The sequence below is a fragment of the Notamacropus eugenii genome, chromosome 1 (genome assembly GCF_028372415.1).
Source record: "Notamacropus eugenii isolate mMacEug1 chromosome 1, mMacEug1.pri_v2, whole genome shotgun sequence".
In the NCBI taxonomy this organism is placed as follows: Eukaryota; Metazoa; Chordata; class Mammalia; order Diprotodontia; family Macropodidae; genus Notamacropus; species Notamacropus eugenii.
The window spans coordinates 576009481-576031297 of NC_092872.1; the positions used below are offsets into that span (position 1 = coordinate 576009481).

The 21817-nt window shown below is 37.5% G+C and overlaps 1 long non-coding RNA gene across 1 annotated transcript; it reads left to right on the forward strand.

Moving 5' to 3' along the window:
- The first annotated feature begins 2121 nt into the window (after positions 1–2121).
- Positions 2122–13056, forward strand: LOC140527761 (uncharacterized). The gene is made up of 3 exons (XR_011974916.1): positions 2122–2331; positions 9422–9554; positions 12725–13056. It is a non-coding gene; the product is annotated as an uncharacterized lncRNA (long non-coding RNA).
- The last annotated feature ends 8761 nt before the right edge of the window (positions 13057–21817 follow it).

The window sequence follows — 21817 nt, forward strand, 5'->3', positions numbered from 1 at the left end:
TGTCTCCCCATTAGTCTATGAGCTTGCCAAAGAAAAGAAATATATTTTTGCCTTTCTTTTTATTCCTAGTGATCAGAATAGTGCCTGGTACATAGTAGGTGCTTAATAAATGTTTATTGACTTACTGACATGAGCTTTTATAACTAAGTCATGTATCCATTTTAGAGCTTATCATGGTATACGGTATGAAGTGTGAGCCCAAGCCTAATTTCTGCCATGTTTTCCAGGCTTCTCAGAAGTATTTGTCAAGTAGTGAATTCTTATCTGTGTAGTTGAGATCTGTGGGCTAATTAAACATTATGCTATTATACTCATTTTTTCTGTATCATGTACACTTCATCTTTGTTGCAGACTGACTACTAATTTCTAAGTGATGCTAAATAATTTTTATTACTTCTTTCGTTATAATAATAGATCTGCTAAGTAAAAGTTTGTTAAGCACTTGGCAAACCTTGAAGTGCTATATAAAGATTAGTTATTATTATAATTATTATTTTACTCCTTCCTTCTCACCTTTTATGTTGTTTCTTTTACGATTCTTGAACTTTTGTTCCTCTAGATGAATTTTGTTATCATTTCACAGGCCAATAAAATAAGCTTTCCATGGTTTGATTTGCAAGTCAATGAATGAGTAAATTAACTTAAGAAATATTGTCATTTTTATTAGACAAGCTGTGAGCAATTAATATATCTTCAATTATTAATTTATAGTTCCATCATGAATGTTCTGTAATAATATTCTTATAGTTCCTCAGTATTGTTTGTCAGCCTCAAAATATTTCATAAATTCTTGAAAGCTTTTTTTTATTTAATTTTTAAAGACAATTTCTCTTTCTATCTCTCCTTACTGGGCTTTGTGGGCTTTTATACAAAAAAAGTAAAGACATATAGACTTATTTTATGTTCTGTCATTTGCTAAACTTTTTGTTTCAACTGTTTTAGTTGAATCTCTAGAATTTCTAAGTACATCATCATAATACCTGCAAAGAACCATAAGTTTATTTCCTCCTCTTGATTTCTTTTTCTTGTCTATTTTATTAGCATTTCTAAAATAATATCAAAAAATAGTGGTAAAGATAAGCAGTTTCCATTTCTCCCTGATTTTATAGGAAAACTTTTAGCATGTCTCCTATGCACTCAATTATTTGTCTTGATTTTGGGGAGACACCAATTACCAGACTCTAATTTTTATGCTTTTTAGTTTGAAAAAGAAATGAAAGTTGTCCTTTTACAAAAGTTCCTTTTGTTGCATCTAGAACATAATCATATAATTTTATTTTAGTGTGTTATTTTAGGTTTATACTTTGCTTAATATTATACCAATGCTACATTCATGGTATAAATTCCACTTGGTCACAATGTATAATCTTTTTAATACTTTCTTATAGTATCTGTAAATGTTTCATTTTTTACTTTTGTGTCAGTGTCAATTAGGGGAATTGTTTTACAATTTTCTTTATCTACTTTTTCTCTTTCAACTTTAGATATCAAGGTGATATTTCTAGCATAGATAGAATTTCATAGAACCACATCTTTTCTTGGTTTAGAATATAGTTTTTGCAATATTAGAATTAACTTTCATTCAAATGTTTGATAGAATTTACTTGCAAATCCACCTAGTCCTGAGTTTTTCTTTTCGATTAGGAATTTATTTATGGCTTATTCAATTCCTTTTTTCAGAGATTTGGTTATTTAAATTCTTTACTGTTACATTAATGTGGGTATTTTATATTTCTATTATCTCTTGCTGGCATATAACTAGGCATAATATTTTCTAACATTTATTTCTTATTCATTTGTTTGAATCCTTTAACATTTTTGATTCTGGTAATTTTTAACTCTTTATTTGACAGATTATTTTATGATTTGTCTACTTTATTAGTTTTTCCCATAAACTCATCTCATAAATTTACTTTTGATCTAGCTGGAGCAGCAAGGCATCCTGAGGGAGACACAGAAGCAATATATTACAGGCAAATCAAACCACCATCACCATTTTATCTATCATCTTCCCTCAGACCCTAATAGAAACAATGAAAGACCATGAACCCAAGAATAGCACCTTGGGAATAGCAACATCAACTGTGCTTCCAATCCAGTCCCTACAGCCATCTTTGAGAGGAAAAATAATTTTGGAGGAGTGCACCTTTCTCTTCACCATGGCAGCAAACTTTTGATCAACTGCCACCAACAGGCAAATAAGCATGAAAATTCTAGGAGTTACAGTACCGTCTACCCAGAACTCTTCTTCCAGCCCATCCCTTGCAGCCATTATCTAGGGAAGAAACATATGAGGCTAGCTATTAACACCAACTGTTTCCCACAGGGCAGGTAAGCAAGTCTAGCTGGAGTAAGTAAAGCAATCTGAGGGAGAGACAAGTAGCAGCATTGCCATATCATCCAAAATACCACTGTCATATTAATTGTAATTTCCCCTCAGATCTTGGTGAATACATTACAAGAACTTTTAGAATAGCAGTATTTCCCACCCAGTTCCTACAAGCATTTTCATAGGAAACAAACAAATTGATAATATAGTTCATTCCTTCTGATTCTACTGAAGATCCAAAACAGAAAGTTCTTGTCACTAATCCTTGATACTGTCAAATAGTTCAGCATCAAAAATTGACATGATTTTTTCCAGTGGACATAACATTTACAAAGAGGCATTATATGCTTTTGTCACTGCCCCCTAAAGACCATAAGGAATCTGATTTGTAGCTGAAACTTTCCATATATATTGCCTTCCTCATTAAAATGTGAGCTCCTTGAGATCAGGGACTGTCTTACTCATTTATTTATTTTCCCAGAGCTTAACACAGTATTTTGTAAATAGTAAAAACTTAATAAATGTTCAATTAACTCATTAACAAAAGGAGTGATCTAGGATGATAGCTAGTAGGTGGATGGATCAAAAGAATGTTTTTTGAGGTTGAGGAAGCCATGAACCTGTTCATAGGCAGTAGAGAAGCGGACAGTAGACAGAGAGTAATTAAAGTTTTTTTTTTTTAATTTAACTTTTAACATTTATTTTCACACAATTTTGGGTTACAAATTTTCTCCCCTTTCATCCCCTCCCCCCCCAGACCCAAACTTTCTAATTGCCCCTGTGACCTATCTGCTCTCTCCTCTATCCTCCCTCCCTGCCCTTGTCTCCGTCTTCTCTTTTGTCCTGTGGGGCCAGATAGCTTTCTTGACCCCTGAACCTGTATTTCTTGTTACCCAGTGGTAAGAACATTACATTTGGTCCTAACACTTTGAGTTCCAACTTCTTTAGCTCCCTCCCTCTCCACCCCTTCCCCTTGGAAGACAGGCAATTCAATATAGGCCATATCTGTATAGTTTTGCAAATGATTTCCATACTAGTTGTGTTGTATAGGACTAATTATATTTCCTTCCATCCTATCCTGTCCCCCATTACTTCTATTTTCTTATGGTCCTTTCCCACCCCATGAGTGTCGACCTCGTATGGCATTCTCCTCCCCATGCCCTCCCCTCTATCCTCCCCCCCACCCTGCTTGTGCCCCTGTCCCCCACTCTCCTGTATTATGAGATAGGTTTTCCTATCAAAATGAGTGTGCATTATATTCTTTCCTTTAGTGGAATGTGTTGAGAGTAGACCTCATGTTTTTCTCTTGCCTCCCCTCTTTATCCAACCACTAATAAGTCTTTTGCTTGCCTCTTTTATGAGAGATAATTTGCCCCATTCATTTTCTCCCTTTCTCCTCCCAATATTTCTCTCTCACTGCTTGATTTCATTTTTTTTTAAGATATGATCCCATCCTCTTCAATTCATTCTGTGCACTCTGTCTCTATGTATGTGTGCAGTGTGCATGTGTGTGTGTGTGTACTCCCACCCAGTACCCAGATACTGAAATGTTTCAAGAGTTACATATATTGTCTTTCCATGTAGGAATGTAAAGAGTTAAACTTTAGTAAGTCCCTTATGACTTCTCTTTGCTGTTCACCTTTTCATGGTTCTCTTCATTCTTGTGTTAGAAAGTCAAATTTTCTTTCCAGCTCTGGTCTTTTCATCAGGAAAATTTGAAAGTCCTCTATTTCATTGAAAGACCATTTTTTCTCCTGAAGTATTATACTCAGTTTTGCTGGGTAGGTGATTCTTGGCTTCAGTCCTAGTTCCTTTGACTTCTGGAATATCCTATTCCATTCCCTTCTATCCCTCAATGTAGAGGGTGCCAGATCTTGTGCTATCCTGATTGTATTTCCACAATACTTGAATTGTTTCTTTCTAGCTGCTTGCAATATTTTCTCTTTCACCTGGGAATTCTGGAGTTTGGCCACAATGCTCCTAGGAATTTCTCTTTTTGGATCTCTTTCATGCGGTGTTCTGCGGATTCCTTGAATATTTATTTTGCCTTCTGGTTCTAGAATCTCAGGGCAGTTTTCCTTGATAATTTCATGGAAGATGGTGTCTAGGCTCTTCTTTTGATCATGGTTTTCAGGTAGCCCCAGAATTTTTACATTGTCTCTCCTGATTCTATTTTCCAGGTCAGTTGTTTTTCCAATAAGATATTTCACATTATCTTCCAATTTTCGAATCTGCGTGGTATGTTCTGAGATATCTGTCTTTCTCATAAAGTCCTTAGCGTCCATCCGTACCATTCCAGTTTTGAAAGATCTATTTTCTTCAGTGAGCTTTTGAATCTCCTTTTCCATTTGGTTAATTCTGCTTTTGAAAGCATTCTTCTCCTCATTGGCCCCTTGCACCTCCCTTGCCAGCTGAGTTAGGCTAGTTCTCAAGGTGCCAATTTCTTCAAGATTTTTTTGGTTCTCTTTTAGCAGGGAGCTGATCTGCTTTTCATGCTTCTCCCTCATCCCTCTAATTTCCCTTCCCAGTCTATCTTCCACCTCTCTAACTTGATTTTCAAAATTCCTCTTGAGCTCTTCCATGGCCCGAGCCCATTGGGTGGGCTGGGACACAGAATCCTCGATTTCTGTGTCTTTGCCTGATGGCAAGCATTGTTCCTCCCCATCAGAAATGAAGGGAGGAAGTGTCTTTTCTCTGAGAAAATACCCTTCAATAGTTTTATTTCTTTTCCCTTTTCTGGGCATCCTCCCCTGCCAGTGACTTGACCTCTGAATATTCTCTTCACACCCACCTCGCCTCCTGGTCCTCCCAGCCAGCGTTTGGGGACTGAGATTCAAATGCTGCTTCCCGCCTTAGGGTTTTTGGCGGGGGCAGGGCTGCTGTTCAGTGTGAGAATTAAGTTCAGGTGGTCAGGGGCAGGGCCGCCTCTCTGGCTTAGTTCCCTCAGGGGGTTTATGCACAGACCTTCCACAATGGATCCAGGCTCCCGCCCGTTTGGGGAGTCCCTGTCTGTAGCCGCCTCTCAGCTTCTATCTCCTGGGGGGGCCCGAGCCATGGGGGCACCCCACTCCCCTCTTGATCCGCCAAAGAGACTCTCTCACCTACCCCCATCAGTCACCTGTTGGTGGCGGGGCTTGTGCCACCGCTGGAGATCCCGTCTCTGGAGCTTTCTCAGATCTGTGCCTCTCGGAGCCACGGCCGCTGCAGGTCCGGGCGGCCACTGCAGGTCTGGGCTTGGCTCCGCGTCTGCAGCGCAACGGACCTTTTGCGAGAGGTTTGCAGGTCCCTCTGTGGGTGGGGGGACCCGCGTGGCTGCTGGAGATCCCGTCCCCGTAGCCCTCTCGGATCTTTTCCTCACGGTGTCGTGGCCATGGCAGGGCTGCCCTCTGCTCCCCGTCCCGGCGCCCAGTCCACGGCGCGAAGGACCCCCCCGCGAGAGGTTTGCAGGTCTCTCCGGAACAAAAATCTCCCTCGCTCCAATATTCCGTGGTGTCTGGGTGCAGAATTCGCCCTGGGTTGGTCCCCTCTAGCCGTTCTATGTTTTGTGGGTTCGGAGCTATGTGTATGTGCGTCTTTCTACTTCGCCATCTTGGCTCCGCCCCCCGTAATTAAAGATTAATAATAAAATAAGTAAGGATGACAAAGGAAAAATCAGCTGGAGAAGACAGGATGAAATGTTATCACTTGTGCCTGTAAAGAGATTTGCCTTGGAAAGGAGCAGGGTCACCTTTTCATGTGAGACAGGAGTGAAGGAGGAGATAATGAAAGAAGCATATGAATGATATGACATGTGGAGGAGAAATTGAGGCAGATAACGGTCTCAATCTTTTTTTTTTAGTAAAATAGGAGACAAAGTTCTCATCTGAGAGTAGGGAGGAGGATGAGCTATGGGAGGTTTGAGGAGAGAGGAAAAGTTTTGGAAAAGGCACTGTAGTGAGTGGGATAGTAAATTGATTAGGGAGGAATAAAAGAATTGTTTTGCCACTGGTGAGGCTCAGCGAGATCATGTCATATAAATCCATAGTGGGCTCTATCATTGTTATTTTATGATTTTCTTCAGCTTTGTTCAGCAGCAAGTGCATGGAAGACAAGGCGGTAGACAGGATAAGTTTTACAAGATTCACTTAACGATGCCAAATTGGCAACACAATAAGGAAGCAAGAGACTTGAAAGAAAAAGATAGTATATAGTTAAATTGATTCACCATGAAGTTGAGATAAGGAAAGCAGAGAGTAGCAAGAGCAAAGGTGGTGGACTGGGAAAGAACTGAGGCTGGAGAGTGAGGATGAAGAATGGGTTTGGGGTTACAAGGCCAAAGGAGTTGTATAATTATGACCATAGAATTTCAGAATTCATGAATATGCAAGTTGAATGGTTTCTGTGATGGCAAAAGAGGGCCATGACCATCTCTATATATAGGTGAAGTAGAGAGGAAGAAAATGAAATGAGTAAATTGAGGAATAAAGGGGAGGGTGTTTAAGGAAGTATCTAATCATTCTCTACATCCATCTCTACATATCTATTTCTCTGTCATCTGTTGAAGTCCTCTAGTATTAGGCTAAGAATTAGGAGGGAAAGAAAGATGGCAAGTCAGTCACTGAATTCATTAAGGAAGGACAATGTCCTGGAAATAGGACAACTACCAGAATAATAGCTACTAGACTGTTGATTTTGTGATAAATATGGATTGAGATGGTAGAAGGAGAGCCTGGAAGTGTCAATGAAGAGTGAGGAATATTCCAGATCCCTAATTATCATCAGTGAATAGGAGTCAAAGTATAACCAGTTCTGGAAAGAGTGACCAAGGAAGCTATGCAGTCAGGAAGGAGTTAGGTCTCAGGGAATAGAAAGATGTGGAAGGAGTGATAAAGGAAAAGGTTTAAAATGAAAGCAGATTTATTACAGGAGCAGGCATTTCTGAGAGCACAGTGGAAAGAGTGGATAGATTTAGAGTGGAATGTTAGAAAGGTTGCGTTGAGGTGCATGGGAATAAGGGAGCAGAGAGTGTGTAATAAACAATGGAGTCTGCATGATGATAGCCACAGGTTAAGAATCACTGAGATGAGGAGGGAATGAGGTGATGGGAGGATGTCAATCACTAAAAAATAAGTTTATACATGTTGTCATTGTCTATATTAGGGCAGCAGCAGAGATAGGGCAGGCTGGAGTGGAGAATGAACAGCGAGGCTGGGCTCACCTCAGTCTATAATGATCATAGAGCTTCAGGCAGTGGTATGTAGCTGATAAGGGGTGGAGGTTACTAATATAAAATTCTAAATGGGTAGAAGAGGTGAGGGTGTAGAGAGCACTATGAGACAGTTGACCCAAGCAGAGCACCTCAATGTCCCATGCAGGTGACTTAACCTGTGCGACACTGATCTCTGGCACACGCCAACAAGTCAATTACTTTCTCAGTATTTTAAACAACTATTCAGAATAAAAGTTGCAATGAAGATATGGATTATTATCATCAGAAAATATTCATCTTAAACTTTCCTTTATCAATGAAATCCTAAATCTCGTCCCTATCCCTTTATTCTGAACATATTTATTCTATATGTAATAATGGGTGAGGATTCAGAGTATCACATGAATAGAGGTTTATAACTCAAAGGTGATTTTAGAAGCTTTTGAGTCCAATCCCCTCATTTCCCAGGCGACTCAGCTGAAGGACAGAGGCACACAGCTAATAAGTGTCTGAAATGGAATTTGAAGCCAGGCCTTCCTAACTCTAAGTCCAGTGTTCTCCCCAATACACCATATTATACAGTCTTCAATCTGCCTTTCCTGATGCATCACACAGAGCACTGAGAGCCATCTCCAGTCATCTTAAACTATATCTTGTCACTGAACCCAGATGACTCCAGAGGATAAAGTGACACTAGTGACCTTGCACAGCTTAAATCCAATTCACTTGCAAGTCATGGCATCATCTTCCTGGTGTCATGGTTCTCTTTGATAAATAAAAGGTAAACAACAACCTGTGAGTAGTCTGAGCTGCCCCACTGGGGACCCAACTGGTCAGTTCAAGTTCCTTCCTCTCCTCTCCTGTCCTTTCCTTACCCTTCCCTTCCCTCCTTTCTCTCCCTCTCTCCACAAGGGGTATCATGCACTTACCCACGGTTGCTCTGTCCAAAGGAATGTAAATGTTGATGGCTGAAACCTAGCAAGATATCTTGGGGTTTACAGGCTAGATTTCTTTCTTAAAGACCATGCCTTACTCCAAAAGGTTCATGATAGAAAATGCTATCCACACCCAGAGAAAGAATTAAGGAGTCTGAACACAGATCAAAGCATACTACTTGGTCCCTCTTTTGTTTTGTTTTGTTTCTTCTTTCTCATGGTTCATTCTATTGGTTAAAATTCTTCTTTACAGCAAGCCTAATGAGAAAATATATTTAATATGAATGTATGTGTAGAGCTTATGTCAGACTGCACACCATCATGGGGAAGGGGGAAGGAAGAGGGGGAGAAAATTTAAAACTCAAAATCTTGTGAAACTGAATGTTGTAAACTAAAACTAAATTAATTAATTTTAAAGACTATGCCTTAAACCCAATTCACTCTGGCTCTCATTGATTGGCCTCCAGTAGATTCCAGCCCAAGCACCATTTAGGGGCCATTTTTGGGACCTTGATGACTCAGCAAGTGTAAATAGTAACTGTTTCTGTTTTGGCTAGAAACCCTGAGATCTTTCCTCCTGGTATGATTTTCTTTTTTTTCATTAAAGCAGCCATCCCTTGTCTCACTTCTTAAACAGGCCTAATCACTGAATGGGTGTTGCCTCAGGCAAAGTGAGAACTTGGAAAGACCTGAGCTTGAAACAGCCAAGGTCTCCCACTGCATCCAGAGCCATCTCCAGTCATCATAAACTATATCTTGCCACTGGATCCAGATGGCTCCAGAGGAAAAAGTAATACTGGTGACCCTACACAGCCCTCCCTCACTTAAATCTGATTTGTTTACAAGTCATGGCATCATTTTTCTGGTATCATGGTCCTCTTCGAAAATGAACAACAGAGAACATACATATTAGGTCTACCAATCTGTTTGTGGGCATGCTTAATGGTTGAGTCTCTCACTTCTTTACAGAACCAACACAGATATCATCTGACTGTACCTCTTGGCATGCTGCATTATGAAAAAAGTCTTTTAACTGGATATTATGCTGGAACTGAATATGCATACAAAAGGTCCAAACCAATTATTTTCCTCTGTTTTATTGGTGAGTTTTGAGTGAGGAAGAGGACTCCTATTAACTGCTAAGTGGAGGAGTTTACCACAAATGCATGGCACCCCTGTTCCTTCTGTGTTTCTTCTTTCCTAATCTTAGGTAAAAGAGTATTCTAAGATGAGGATGCCTAGGTAATCAATGAGATCAGGAGGAGATCCCTCAAAGCCATCCAAGGTATCATTGAGTCAGTAACTGCAGTGGTTGAACTCAATAAAAGATCAGGGAAGCAACTGAGAGTCCTGTTTGATCCAGCCTAGCAGTAGATTCACCTTCCATTCAAGAAACTGAGGCTGGGGAAGGAACCAGATCAGTTAAGCAAGAAAGAAACTTACCTATCACACATGGCATTTCCCAAAGAAAACTTTAAGGGGACTCCTCTAAGGGAGAAAAAAGGATCCTTGGACCAGAAGTTATGAGTTCCATGTGTTCTCTTCACATGTACCTCACTGCCTGACACCTTACATTAAACTTCCCAGGGATCTTGTGCATATGTATGAGGAGAATGTACCCCCACAGTATGGGGAAATTGTTTTGCAATTCCTATTCTCAGTAAACACTCTTGAAAAAGCTATTTGATGTTGATTAGTTGGTTGATATTGAGAAAATGAGTACCTGGGAGAGGGAGTAAAAAAAAAAATTTTAGTCCTTCAAGGTTAGGTGGTGATGGTACCCATAGAAATACCCAGAAAAACCCTGTGAAGAACTTAGAGAACCCAGAGATGCCCTCTAAGGATCTTGTCCACCAGGACAAATGGACTTTTGAGCAGTAGCCCAGAGGAGGCATTATAAACTTATAGTAGTACCTGTTGTCTCCCTTGATAAAATACAAATTCCTTGTGAGGTTGTTTCCTTTTTCTTAGTATCCTCAGTATCTAGGAGAGCACTTAACACGGTATTTGATGTTTATTGATTAGAACTAATTATTCCTCACTGGAAGCTTTAAGGAAGCTGAATTACTGAGCATGACTGAACAAAAGTATTAGGATGTAAGCTCATCCTTGGTTTAAATCTTTACATTTTAAAATTTTGTGCCATAAAGTTTTGAAATTATGAGTATTTGTATCTGAAAATTCTAAAGTATCACACAAAGAGTAGTAGCCATTATTATTATCTCATTCTTATCTTTAAATTGAGTTCAGAGAGAAAATTTCAGGAACAAGTCACTATACTGATTTTTCCTTATGTTACAGACTTGCAGAAGTAGATAAAATAAGTGTTTTTTACAGGTGATAAAATTCTTGGCATAACTCTGATGTGGTTTGAAAGGTGGGGGATTCAGGGACCCCTCAAGGACCTGAGTACAGGAGAGAGTTATCTGGAATGAATTCATGGACTCAAGCATTCTTGAATTTGGCAAAGATTTACTGTTACACTTTTCAGTGGGCAAGAATTCTCAAGATACCTGCAATCTTCAAGGGGTGCAGTTAGAGTTTATATAGGACAAACTGTAGTAAAACATGTCAAATATGCTAGCTAGGCAATTCAGGGTGGGATTAGGGAGTGGTTAAGGAGTGGCCAGTTCTTAAAGGAACAGGCACTTTTAGTATCTACTGTGCAAGCATTTTACCCAGAGTTCATAAGGAAATAGCCCAAGTCAGGGCTACATGGAGATGTGGTTTTAGACCTGGAATATCACTAAGTCAACTAACAGTCAGGGCCAACTGCAAAATGCCCAGGCTGCCACTCATCAATGTCTTGTTTGACAAGATAAATGTAGGGAGTATACATATGTCAAAATCTAGGATACACTTAATGAGGAGTCCAGGATGCACACAATGAGGTAGGGAGATGGCATAGATAGCCCAGTGGTACTAAAAATCTTTATGAGCTAGTGCAAAGCCAGTTCAAACTAATAATGCTTCAGTTATGGTTTGTCACTACAGCAGGGATAGAGATAAGTGTTTTTCTGGGGCCCACTCATGACTAATTGTTAGGCATAGAGTCCTTGGGCTGGGGAGAAACTGCCATAGATAGTGATTTGAGGCTAGGGAGAAATGTGATCTTGGAACTGGGGTCCAAGAACAGGCCCCCAAGCACCCCATCAACTGTAATAGCAAACAGGAGAAAAAGGATGATGACAGCAATTATCAGTCTCTTGTTTATATTTTGTTAGAATTCTGCTAGAAACAGCTTTGAGACAAATTTTTATGGTAGTATTATCCTTTTTAAAAAAAGATTTGACTTCCCCAACAAAAAAAAAAAAAGAAAACATTTCTATGTACAAATTAGAACAGAGAAAGTGGATTATACGTGAAACCACAATTCTCTAATTATGCATAGCTTATTTTAAATATATACACGTAAATCACACACATATAAATGTATGTGTGTATATTTGTAAGTGTACCTATGTGTATGTAGTGTCCCAAAATCTTCTTAAGCTATTAAATCTTAACATTTTAAGATACTAAATTTTAAATTGCAGTGAGACTTTTGAAACACAATGTATAGTACATACAATGTTATTTTCAAAGCTTTTCATCTTGTCTGTATTTCCTTCTGAACATCTATCTCATTCTTTCATATTTAACTTTCCACAGACTATTGATGATAGACAGAAAACTACTTTTGGTAGTTATTTTAGCTTTTATGTTAGGATGTGAGCACATCTCCTTGGAAGATTCACTGAAAGTATCCTCAGCACAATTCCATTAGTAGATAGGATGATAGTGATGGTATCTGCCTCATTCTATTCTTACATGATTTTGATTTCTTCTGCTAAGTCTCTAAATTTTGAAAATATCTCATTCCACACAGCTTGAAGGTTATGAAAGTTTGGTATGATACATCTATTTAAAATGCTGTTAAGATTTTATGGATAAATGTGACAGCAATTGTAGGCAACATTCAGATATTTCTAATACTTATTGGTTGAGCTCTCAAAGTCATTTTAAGGTCTTTATTCGGGAATCGTCATCTGTCAGTCCATTAAAAAAAAATTGTGAACTTCTAACTACCAGGTCATATACTGATAGATTTTCAGTAAGTGGTAATTTTTTATAGTCTGCAAAAAACTTTCTGCAGCTGCTTCAGTGTGACAGAATGGGTGTTTGTTAAAGTGCCTCCCCAATCTCTTTTGGTTATTTTTTCAGTTTTGAATTATACATTTGGACTGGTATTTTCTAGATCTTAATCGCTTTAAATATTTTCTTGCCCTTAAGCTTTGATTTTAAAATGCCTCATGTGCCTGACAAAGAGTACAGTTTCTCTCAGACAGAAGAAAGGACTGAAACATCATGGGAGGTAGAAGCTGTGTGGGACTGAAAACCTGGGAACTTCTGACCTCCGAAGCAGATAAGGAAGAATGCTGCTATACAATCTTGTCTGGTTCATTGACCACTTATGGAGTGAACTACCTGGACAGAATTCGCTACCTCACAGGGACTAGATGACCTTCTCTCCTCTTCATTTCCTTCCCCACCTTTGCCTTGTCCTTCTTGGCCAAGAATTGCCATTAAATCTCATTCATTTGCTGTCTGTGTTTTATAATGACTTTTGTCTGCAGAAAAAGATAAGCTGATTTTGAACAACTGTTTCCTGTGAATGAGGGCACTACACTATAGGGAAGGACAAGGAGAATGTGTGGACAAATACCCTTAGTATTGAGCACATTCTATAATAAAACTTTCCTTTTCTCCCAGGAGACATAGAGGGTCTTCATTAGTTTCTTGACCTATTCAACCATATTTTTTTTTAATAGTTTTATCTTTGAACACACTTTTCTTAGAAGACAAAGGGATTTATAAACACAACTTTCAATCATTGGTTTAATTTGACTTTAGAGTTCAAGGTGGATGTTTTCAATATCTATTTCTTCTTGGTATACAGGAAGACATTCGTATGATTGAGTACAAGTGACATTTCAAAATCACTCCAACAGCTTATGGGAGTTATTTAATGTGTTTTTGATGGAGCTGTCATACTTTTATATCATCCTTGTACACTAAGTGATTAATGAGACATTATGGCTGTGCTCCTTATTTAACTTGCAAGTCATGCTTAGTTCTGTTCAGGAATGACAATAATGGATTTAAAGTAGAGAACAATAATGGGTTTAAACTATTACTATCTTCATGTAAAATACCTGTCCACTTTTTCTTGGCATTATCATGTTTTAAACAGGGAATGGTTTTCCCAAGGACATTAATAACCCTATCTTTGTCACTATACTTGGGCTTAATTTCTATATTTTCACTATGTAAGTCATGAGTATGGAACCTGAGTTAACAGATTGGCAGTAATAGGGATATGGTGATCTCAAGAAGTTTGTTCAGTCATTAATAAATTCATCATAACTTGTTCACTTCAAATTTATCATATCTTTTTTCTATAATAATAATAATAATAATAGTTAGCATTTATTTAGTACCTCCTGTGTTCCAGGAACTGTGCTAAGCATTTTAGAAATATTATCTCATTTGATCCTCACAACATTTAGAAGGTAGGTGGTATTATTATCCCCATTTTACAGTCTAGGAACCTGAGACAAACAGAGGTTAAGTGACCAGGATCTCATAGTTTGTAAGCATCTAAGGTTGGACTTGAATTTAGGTCTTCCTGACTCTAGGTCCAACATTCTATTGCTACATCATGTAGCTACCCTATGTTATTTTTGAAGTGTTTATGGACTTTTTTAATGATAAAAGTGTAAATGCTATACATCAAGTACATAATCATGAAACTGGCACATATTTGGATGTCATACATGAAGTTTTCTATTAAGGAAGATGGCATTGGATTTGTGCCTCAGTGGAAGCTAGTAAAAAACTCTTCTAGTAATTCACATACCATTAGAAAATGTGTGAACCAATAACTAGGGGGTCTTACCTAGCCCTATTATTTTCCAGTTTTTAAGCATTCTCTCATTCATTACATTGGAAGTGCATAAGCTTTCTGCCTTTCACTTAATATACTTTGCATTTTCATTACATCAAACTTTCTGCAGCAGAGTTGATGACTAGAAATTTTCTGTATCTTCCTTCCTCAGGAGTTCTCCATCTTCTGATTTCCTTGCTTCTCAAGTCTCTGACATCAAGTGTTTGAATGCAGAATTGATTATTTTGTTCTTTGAGATGCTCTGACACTTTGTACCACCATAGCCTTTGACATTTGTTTTCAATTTATGATTAAGAGAATCTAGAATTTCTGAAATGTTGTGTTTCCCAGATTCTTCCCTTTATATTTCTTTTTTGCTGTTATTGCCTTTATTTGGACAATACGACATTTGTGTTTTCTACCCAATATACCAAGTAGACATCAATATCATTTCCAATGCTTTTTCACAGATCTTCAACAGGTATTTTTTGTAAGTTGCTTCTACTATAATAGCATTTGATGCTTATCCTCAAGATTTTTCCATGATAGCTCCACCTATTGTACAAGTGTCAATACAGCAGCTATTATATGCAAGTTCTGAAATGGCTTATAAATATTCTGCCAAACATTGGGAAAGAATGCATTCACTCTTGATGGCTATATCAAGTGTAGGGTTTAGTTTTTTTAATTGCTGTATGTTGGCATAGAAGTTCTACTAGTTTTATTGTTGTCAGTAAACTCCAAAAGGGCTTTTTGAAATTTCAATCTAAGTGTCTATCTCCTCAAAAATCACTTCAGAAACTAATGTTGTTTTTGTCATTCTTTATGTTTTTAGATAGTGTTTTTGGAGTTTGCATTAAATGAAAACTTTTGATAACCTAAGGTACTTCAGCTTTTCTCTCTTTAAATTTTAGTAACTTCTCAATTTCAGCTACTCTGGGCTTAGATGATATTAAGTCATTTTCTTACAATTGCCCTACACTGATTGGCAATGCATTATTGTGTGACTTGTAGCTGAGATTATCATGGACAAAAAGCAATGAGAAACCCCTGCCTGGAACTAGAAAGATCTGTTTCCAGTTTTGTTACAATACAGGACTAGTGCATAATGAAAGTATTTATAGCCTAAATTCATTCCATGTACACTTTTGTTTTGTCTACTTTCATCAATGGCACCATCTGCACTGAAACATTTCCACAAGGTAGATAGAATGTGGAGCCTTGAAGTTAAGCACTTGAGTTCAAATGTTGTCTCAGATCTTATTACATGTGATTATGGGCAATATTAAAATCTCTTTCAGCCTCAGTTTCTTTATATGTAAAATGAAGGTTAAGAATAGCCTAAATTACAGGATAAAATGAAATATTCATAAAATGCTTGACAAGCATGTATATGTGTGTATGTATAGGTTTACATAAGTATTAACCAATATTATTGTTATTTCTGATTTATTCCAGTTTATCTTGCCTTCTTGTGGTATCAGAACATGATGACACTCAACTCTACTATACAATTCATGTTAATAATGATAGTTTCATGTAGAATCAAACTTCCAAGTAGAATCATATCTGTCCATTTCTTTGAACTAGTTGCCTCACACTGAACAAGGTCCTAACTGAATCTCAGTGGTATTCGCAGAGCCCAGTTCTCCAACATGTCAGTGTTCTAATCAAGCTTTGAAAGTTACCCTAATGGTTTAAGGGAACATGAAGTCCCTACCACATCACCCCAGTTGGTATATTCAAACTTTGTCATTCTCCCTCTCCCCAACTCTAAGTAAGGACAATAGGTTACTTATCTCATAATTAAGGGACATTCTGTCAGACCTTCACAGATCCTCTAATGACCTTGAAGTTCACAAATCCCCATCAATGTTACCCTGGCACATATGATTTAGATATTCTCCTACTTTCCTTATCCCCAGTCCTCCATACTATGGTTGATGTATGGTACCTTGAAGCTCACACTCCTACTTTTTTTCTTCTCATTCTTATCTTTTTTGATTAAGAGTTATTATTATCATTAGTTATTTAAAGCAACATTTTCCTCTACTAAGTCAAATACATTTTTAAAACCAGCAAAAAAAAAAAAAAAAAGGAGAATGGCATCTTGGGTTCTTTATGCCCTTTAGCCAATTATGTGTTCTGCTATAGAACGTTATTAATGAAAACTTGCTTATTCCTTTGTAATATCTTCAGAGTTGCCTCAATACATAATTAGATAACTTTCATAAATATTTTGTAGAGATAAGAAAATAGTTGCTTCGGCTGGGTGGCTCCATAGATAGAACACTGAGCATGGAGTCAGTAAGACCAGAGTTCAGATCAGGTTTCAGATCTTTGCTAACTCTGTGAAGTCACACAGCAAGTCATTTAACCCCCATTTGCCTCAGTTTTCTCAACTATAAAATGGGAATAATATTAGCACCTACCTCCTAGGGTTGTGAGAATCAAATGAGATAATATAGTTAAAGTGTTTAACATAGCACCTGGCACATAGTAGGAACTATGGAAATTCTAGTTCTAGCTAATATTGTTGTTGCATTTTCTTTATTTTCTGTATTATTAACATCCATGGTTTTTTCTCATCATTTAGTATCATTCCCTCTTCTGATTATCTTGAAAATTTATCCTTTAGTGTCCTTAAAACTATTATCCCAAAATGTACCTATTCTATACTTGGTCTGGTTCAGTTGCTTTTACTCTCTGTTTCCTTTGAGGTATTTCTATGTCCTCATACTACATGTTGGGAACTATTTTATGGTAGTTCCATTGGTACTGATAAAGGAAAGTATATGTTACAGACATCTATACTAGCCTTTCCCAGTTTTCATTCATTTGTTGTACTTCTATTTTCACACAAATGTTCTTGGAATCATCTAATTTAATTAGATTTGTCATCAAGCTTTCTATAAAACTGTTTTTTTCTGCCACTATTTCTTCCCCTATTATAAGGCAATATTATTCAGAACCCTCTCACCATCGTCCTCCACAAGATTTAGAAATAAGTGTATGTTCTAAATTAGTATTGACTGCAGCTCCCATACCTATTTACTTGCCACTGAGTTTGAGTATTTGCAGACTAAGATAACTCCTAAATTATCTTGGCTTCCTCATTGGGATGATTGATTCATATCATTTTAAATAACTTTTAGCACATGTTGATAGTGTCGATGACTATTCCTTTATCTGTTTCCCATTTTGGAAACATTAATAACTTGTTTAAAGAGATAATGCCAGAACTGTTTTAATTGCAAGCCGTAGTTTCTCATTTTTATTTTTTCTTAATGCTATAAATTTTTTATTAATTCTCACAAGCCAAAAAGCTTGACTGTACAATAAACTGCTGATTTGGAAATTACTACCAATAAAGAGTCACTTCGTCTCTGTTAAGATAATAATCATTGTTTTGAGGGGCATGGAAATAAGCATTTATTAAGTACTACGATGTGCCAGGCACTGTGCTACGTATTTTACAAACGTTATCTCATTTGATCCCCACAATCCTGGGAAATTGGCACTACTATTCACATTTTAGAGTTGAGGAAACTGCAGCACACAGCAGTTAAGAGCCTTGCCCAAGGTCATACAGCTAATAAACGGCTGAGGCTGGACTTTAACTCAGGTCCTCCTGACTCTACGCCTAGCACTCTATCTATTTTGTCATCAAACTGTTATTTATGTTCACTCTGTTCAGAGCTTGCTTCTCTCTTCATAAGAAAATACTCTTTTTTGGTTGTTTTTGTTTCGTTTTGTTTTGTTTTTGGAAACAGCAAGGCAAAGCAATTGGGGTTGAGAGAAAATATTCTTGATAAATAGACATGAGACTTCTACAAGGGCAGTTTAGCTTAATACTTTAGGCTTTTTGGTCTCTTAAATTTAGATTCATGTTCAATATCTGTGAAAAAATATCAGCTCAGTGATCATATCCTGCTATCAGGCTGCTTGTAGTTACGTAGGCTGCTCTATTAGATGGCTGAATGCTAAGATTCGAGTCCTTCACTTTCCCTTTGTCTGTGCTGACATGTTGTGTCCATAGCCTTCATGTGGCTTCAGTGCCCTACCCTAATCACCAGTGTTTGAGTCTTTACTAACAGAGGAGTAATTGTCATCTCTCTGTTCTATTTACCTAAGAGGCCTGAGTTATTGTTGGGACTTAGTTAGTAGGAAAGACTAAAAAGATTATTTGGGAAAATATCATTTTGACCAGAACATGAACTAATCATCCCTACACTTAGCAATGATCTGACTTGTACCAAAGCTGTAACAGCCTAAGAGACAAATAAATCAGTATATAGGCTAGGCTGTGTCAATAATTTGTCATGTGACCTTGGGTAAATCCCCTTGATACTATGAGCCTGATGTTCTAGCTTTGTAGAAAGAGAATAATAAAATACATCTTTGAAGATGAACTATTATCTTAAGGAATTTTTGATGCAAATTCTCAGATTTCCAAGTTAACCATAAGAGTTTCATATCAACAGTTTCAGTTTTACTTCAGATGCAGTATATATAGTCAGTGTTGAATAATAGAAATTTGGAGTCGCAAGACCTAAATTCAAATCTTGAGTCTGCTACTTACTACCTATGTGAGCTTGAGTAAATCCCTCATGACTAGATCACCTCTGAAGTTTCTAAACCTGTGATTTTAAGGTCCTATAATCCTGGAATCTCTATTATCTTTTCTAGCTCTAAGATCCTTTTGCAGTACTAACTTCTTTGTCCAAAAATTAATTTATCAATATCTCTCAAAAATCATCTCTGCTTCCTTATTCCTCCATTTCTGAATGGCATCACCCTCCTCCCACTCCCCTAATCTGAAAACTTTAGAGTCACTCTGCTTTTATATCTCCATCTGCCATATTCAGTCAGTGACGAAGTCTTATTGGATTTTTTTTGTTTCTTTTTTTGTTTGATTGTTTGTTTGTTGTTTGGATTTATTTATTTTTTTTTTTTTTTGCTTTCAACCATCTCTCCCACTTATCTCCATCCCACTACTCTAGTTCTGCCCTATAGGGGAAGAGGTAATTTGCATCAAATCATGAACTGGGCCTCAGAATAGAAATTAGGACTAAGGATGTGGTTGACTAAGTATCAAGGTATTTGTTGGATCCATGGAAGCTGGTAATTCAGGGAGAAATCAGAGAGAGAAAAGAAAAGCTGGGTTAGGACAAAGCATGGCATTTAGAGGGAGACTGTAAGGAAGCAGTCAGACAGGTAGAAGGAGAACAAAAAAAAAGAGTAGGAATGCGAAAACCCAGAGAGGAGAGAAGATTTCAGACAAGAAGGTGGTCAATAGTGTTAAATGCTGCAGAAAAGTCTAAAAGTATGAGGCATGAGAAAACCTCTAGTTTGATAATTAAGAAATCTTTCATAACTTTAGGGAAAATACTTTGGATTGAATAATAGGTAAAGTGCCTTCGGAGTTAAGAGAGGATGAGATCTACGTTAGGAAGAGAGGGTTTGGTTTTGGTGAGAAGGATCACTTCTAGATGAAAGATTGAAGTAAAGGAAAGAATGTGGGATGAAGAAGGAGTCAATTCTAGCAATGGGGTATGGTCTTTGGAAATTCATGAAGCCAGAAGGAAGTATGACAATATTTATGAATAACTAATAATCTATTTGGCTTTAATGTGGAGTGTGTTAAGGAAGGCTAAACTTCTGAACATCTGGCAATGTAAAACAGCAGTGAACTTGAAGATATAGGACCTCAGTCTGAAACCTGTCACTGCTTCTCTTGCATAAACATTTCATCCTTCTGTCCCTCAGTTTCCTCATCTATAAAATAAGGAGGATAAACTTGATAACTTTTAAATTCCTTTCTAATGCTAGATTTCTGATCCTACACTAGAAATATGAAACAACGCTATTTTATCAATACTAGTTCCTGGGGGTTGGAAAATGGCATCTTCCTCTCCTTCTCCTCTAAAAGGATCGCTCTTCTCTGGACCTAAATAATCAGCATGAACTATGTTCAGTGCTGGGGGAACCCAAACTTTAATAAAAAGGGTTAGGAACTTTTTTCTCATACACATTAGAACCCTGCCCCAGTGCCCCCAGCACAGTTTACTTAAGTTTAGATTTTGTTCATGTCTCGATTCTCCCCAAAAGTGAGGGGAGGAAAAAGGTACAATATAAATCATATAAATCTAACAGTTATTTATTTTTCCTCCACACAAAAGAAATGCTAAACACAGAACATTCATAAGTACAAAACTAACAGAAACAAACTTAAATCAGTGAAAGAAAGAATATCTGTTATACTCTCCTGGGATGTTAATACTTTCAACCTCATCTAAACATATAGTATTTTGAGAGACAACTAAATAAGCCTTCTATATTTCACCTTGGCTCTACACTGTTCCCTTCATGGTAACTATCTTCTGGCAAACCTGGCCACAGCTGTAGCTCATTCTCTTGTTGGGGGTCATTTGCTGCAAGAAGGCTGGCATTGTTGTCAGATTCTCTGTCTTACCGTCAGTTAGCTCCAATCAAAGTAACCAAGGCAATTGAACTTCTCCAACTTATGATGTTGCTTCCAAACCTGAATAATTCTTTCTCAGGATAATCACCTAAAATCAGAAAAGAACAGAAACATGAGGCAGCCTAAAACCCAGAACAGGAATGCCTAGGCAGGACTTGGGTTTTTGCTACCATGTTTTTGTTATTGTTTTTGTTTTTTCCCCATGCAGTACCCTAGATGAATTGTCCTCCCAAATGGGAAGTAGCTTGAAATAGTCCTGACGCTATGCATAATGAGAAAGAGAAGAATTCTAGGAGTGGAGTCACTCCCTTTTTTAAAGCCCTGCTGAATAACTAACTGGTTCTTCCTCTTTACTGGCCAATAGGAGAATTGCTTTCATTTTTTTTAAAAAAATTGCTCCTTTCAAAGAGCAAGTCCTTAGCTTTGAGTCATACATAGCCAGAAGCAGAAAAGAGGCTCTGAATGCTCCTTACTATTCTTGATTACATTGTGAAGGTAGATTGAAATGTTTTGGTATGTTTCCAGGCTGAAGAAGAATCTTTTGCTGGGGGCAATTGGGGGTTTTCTCCATAGTTACATGTCCTAGAGGTTCTAGACTCTCATAAGAAGCTTTCAGTTCAGTAGGCTACCTACAATTTGCCCACAAGTTTCTGTCATCAGCATTTAATTTATATTTTCTCACCATATAGTAACTACAAGTCTCTAAGTATCCATTAGTCCATGTTGGTGTCAATGCAATGGAGAGGAAAAGCATTCATACTTGAGAATAGGGAAGGTGTTCTAGAGCCAAGAATTGAAGTCAATAATCTTTCCAACTTCCTTATTAGTGACCCAAATCCCCCACTTGGCAAGATTACTTTGTATTTATTTTGCTTTAATTATATGTGTACTGCTGCTTCTTCATAATAGAATGTAAGCTCCCTGTGAGCGGGAAGTATTTGGGTTTTTTTTTTTT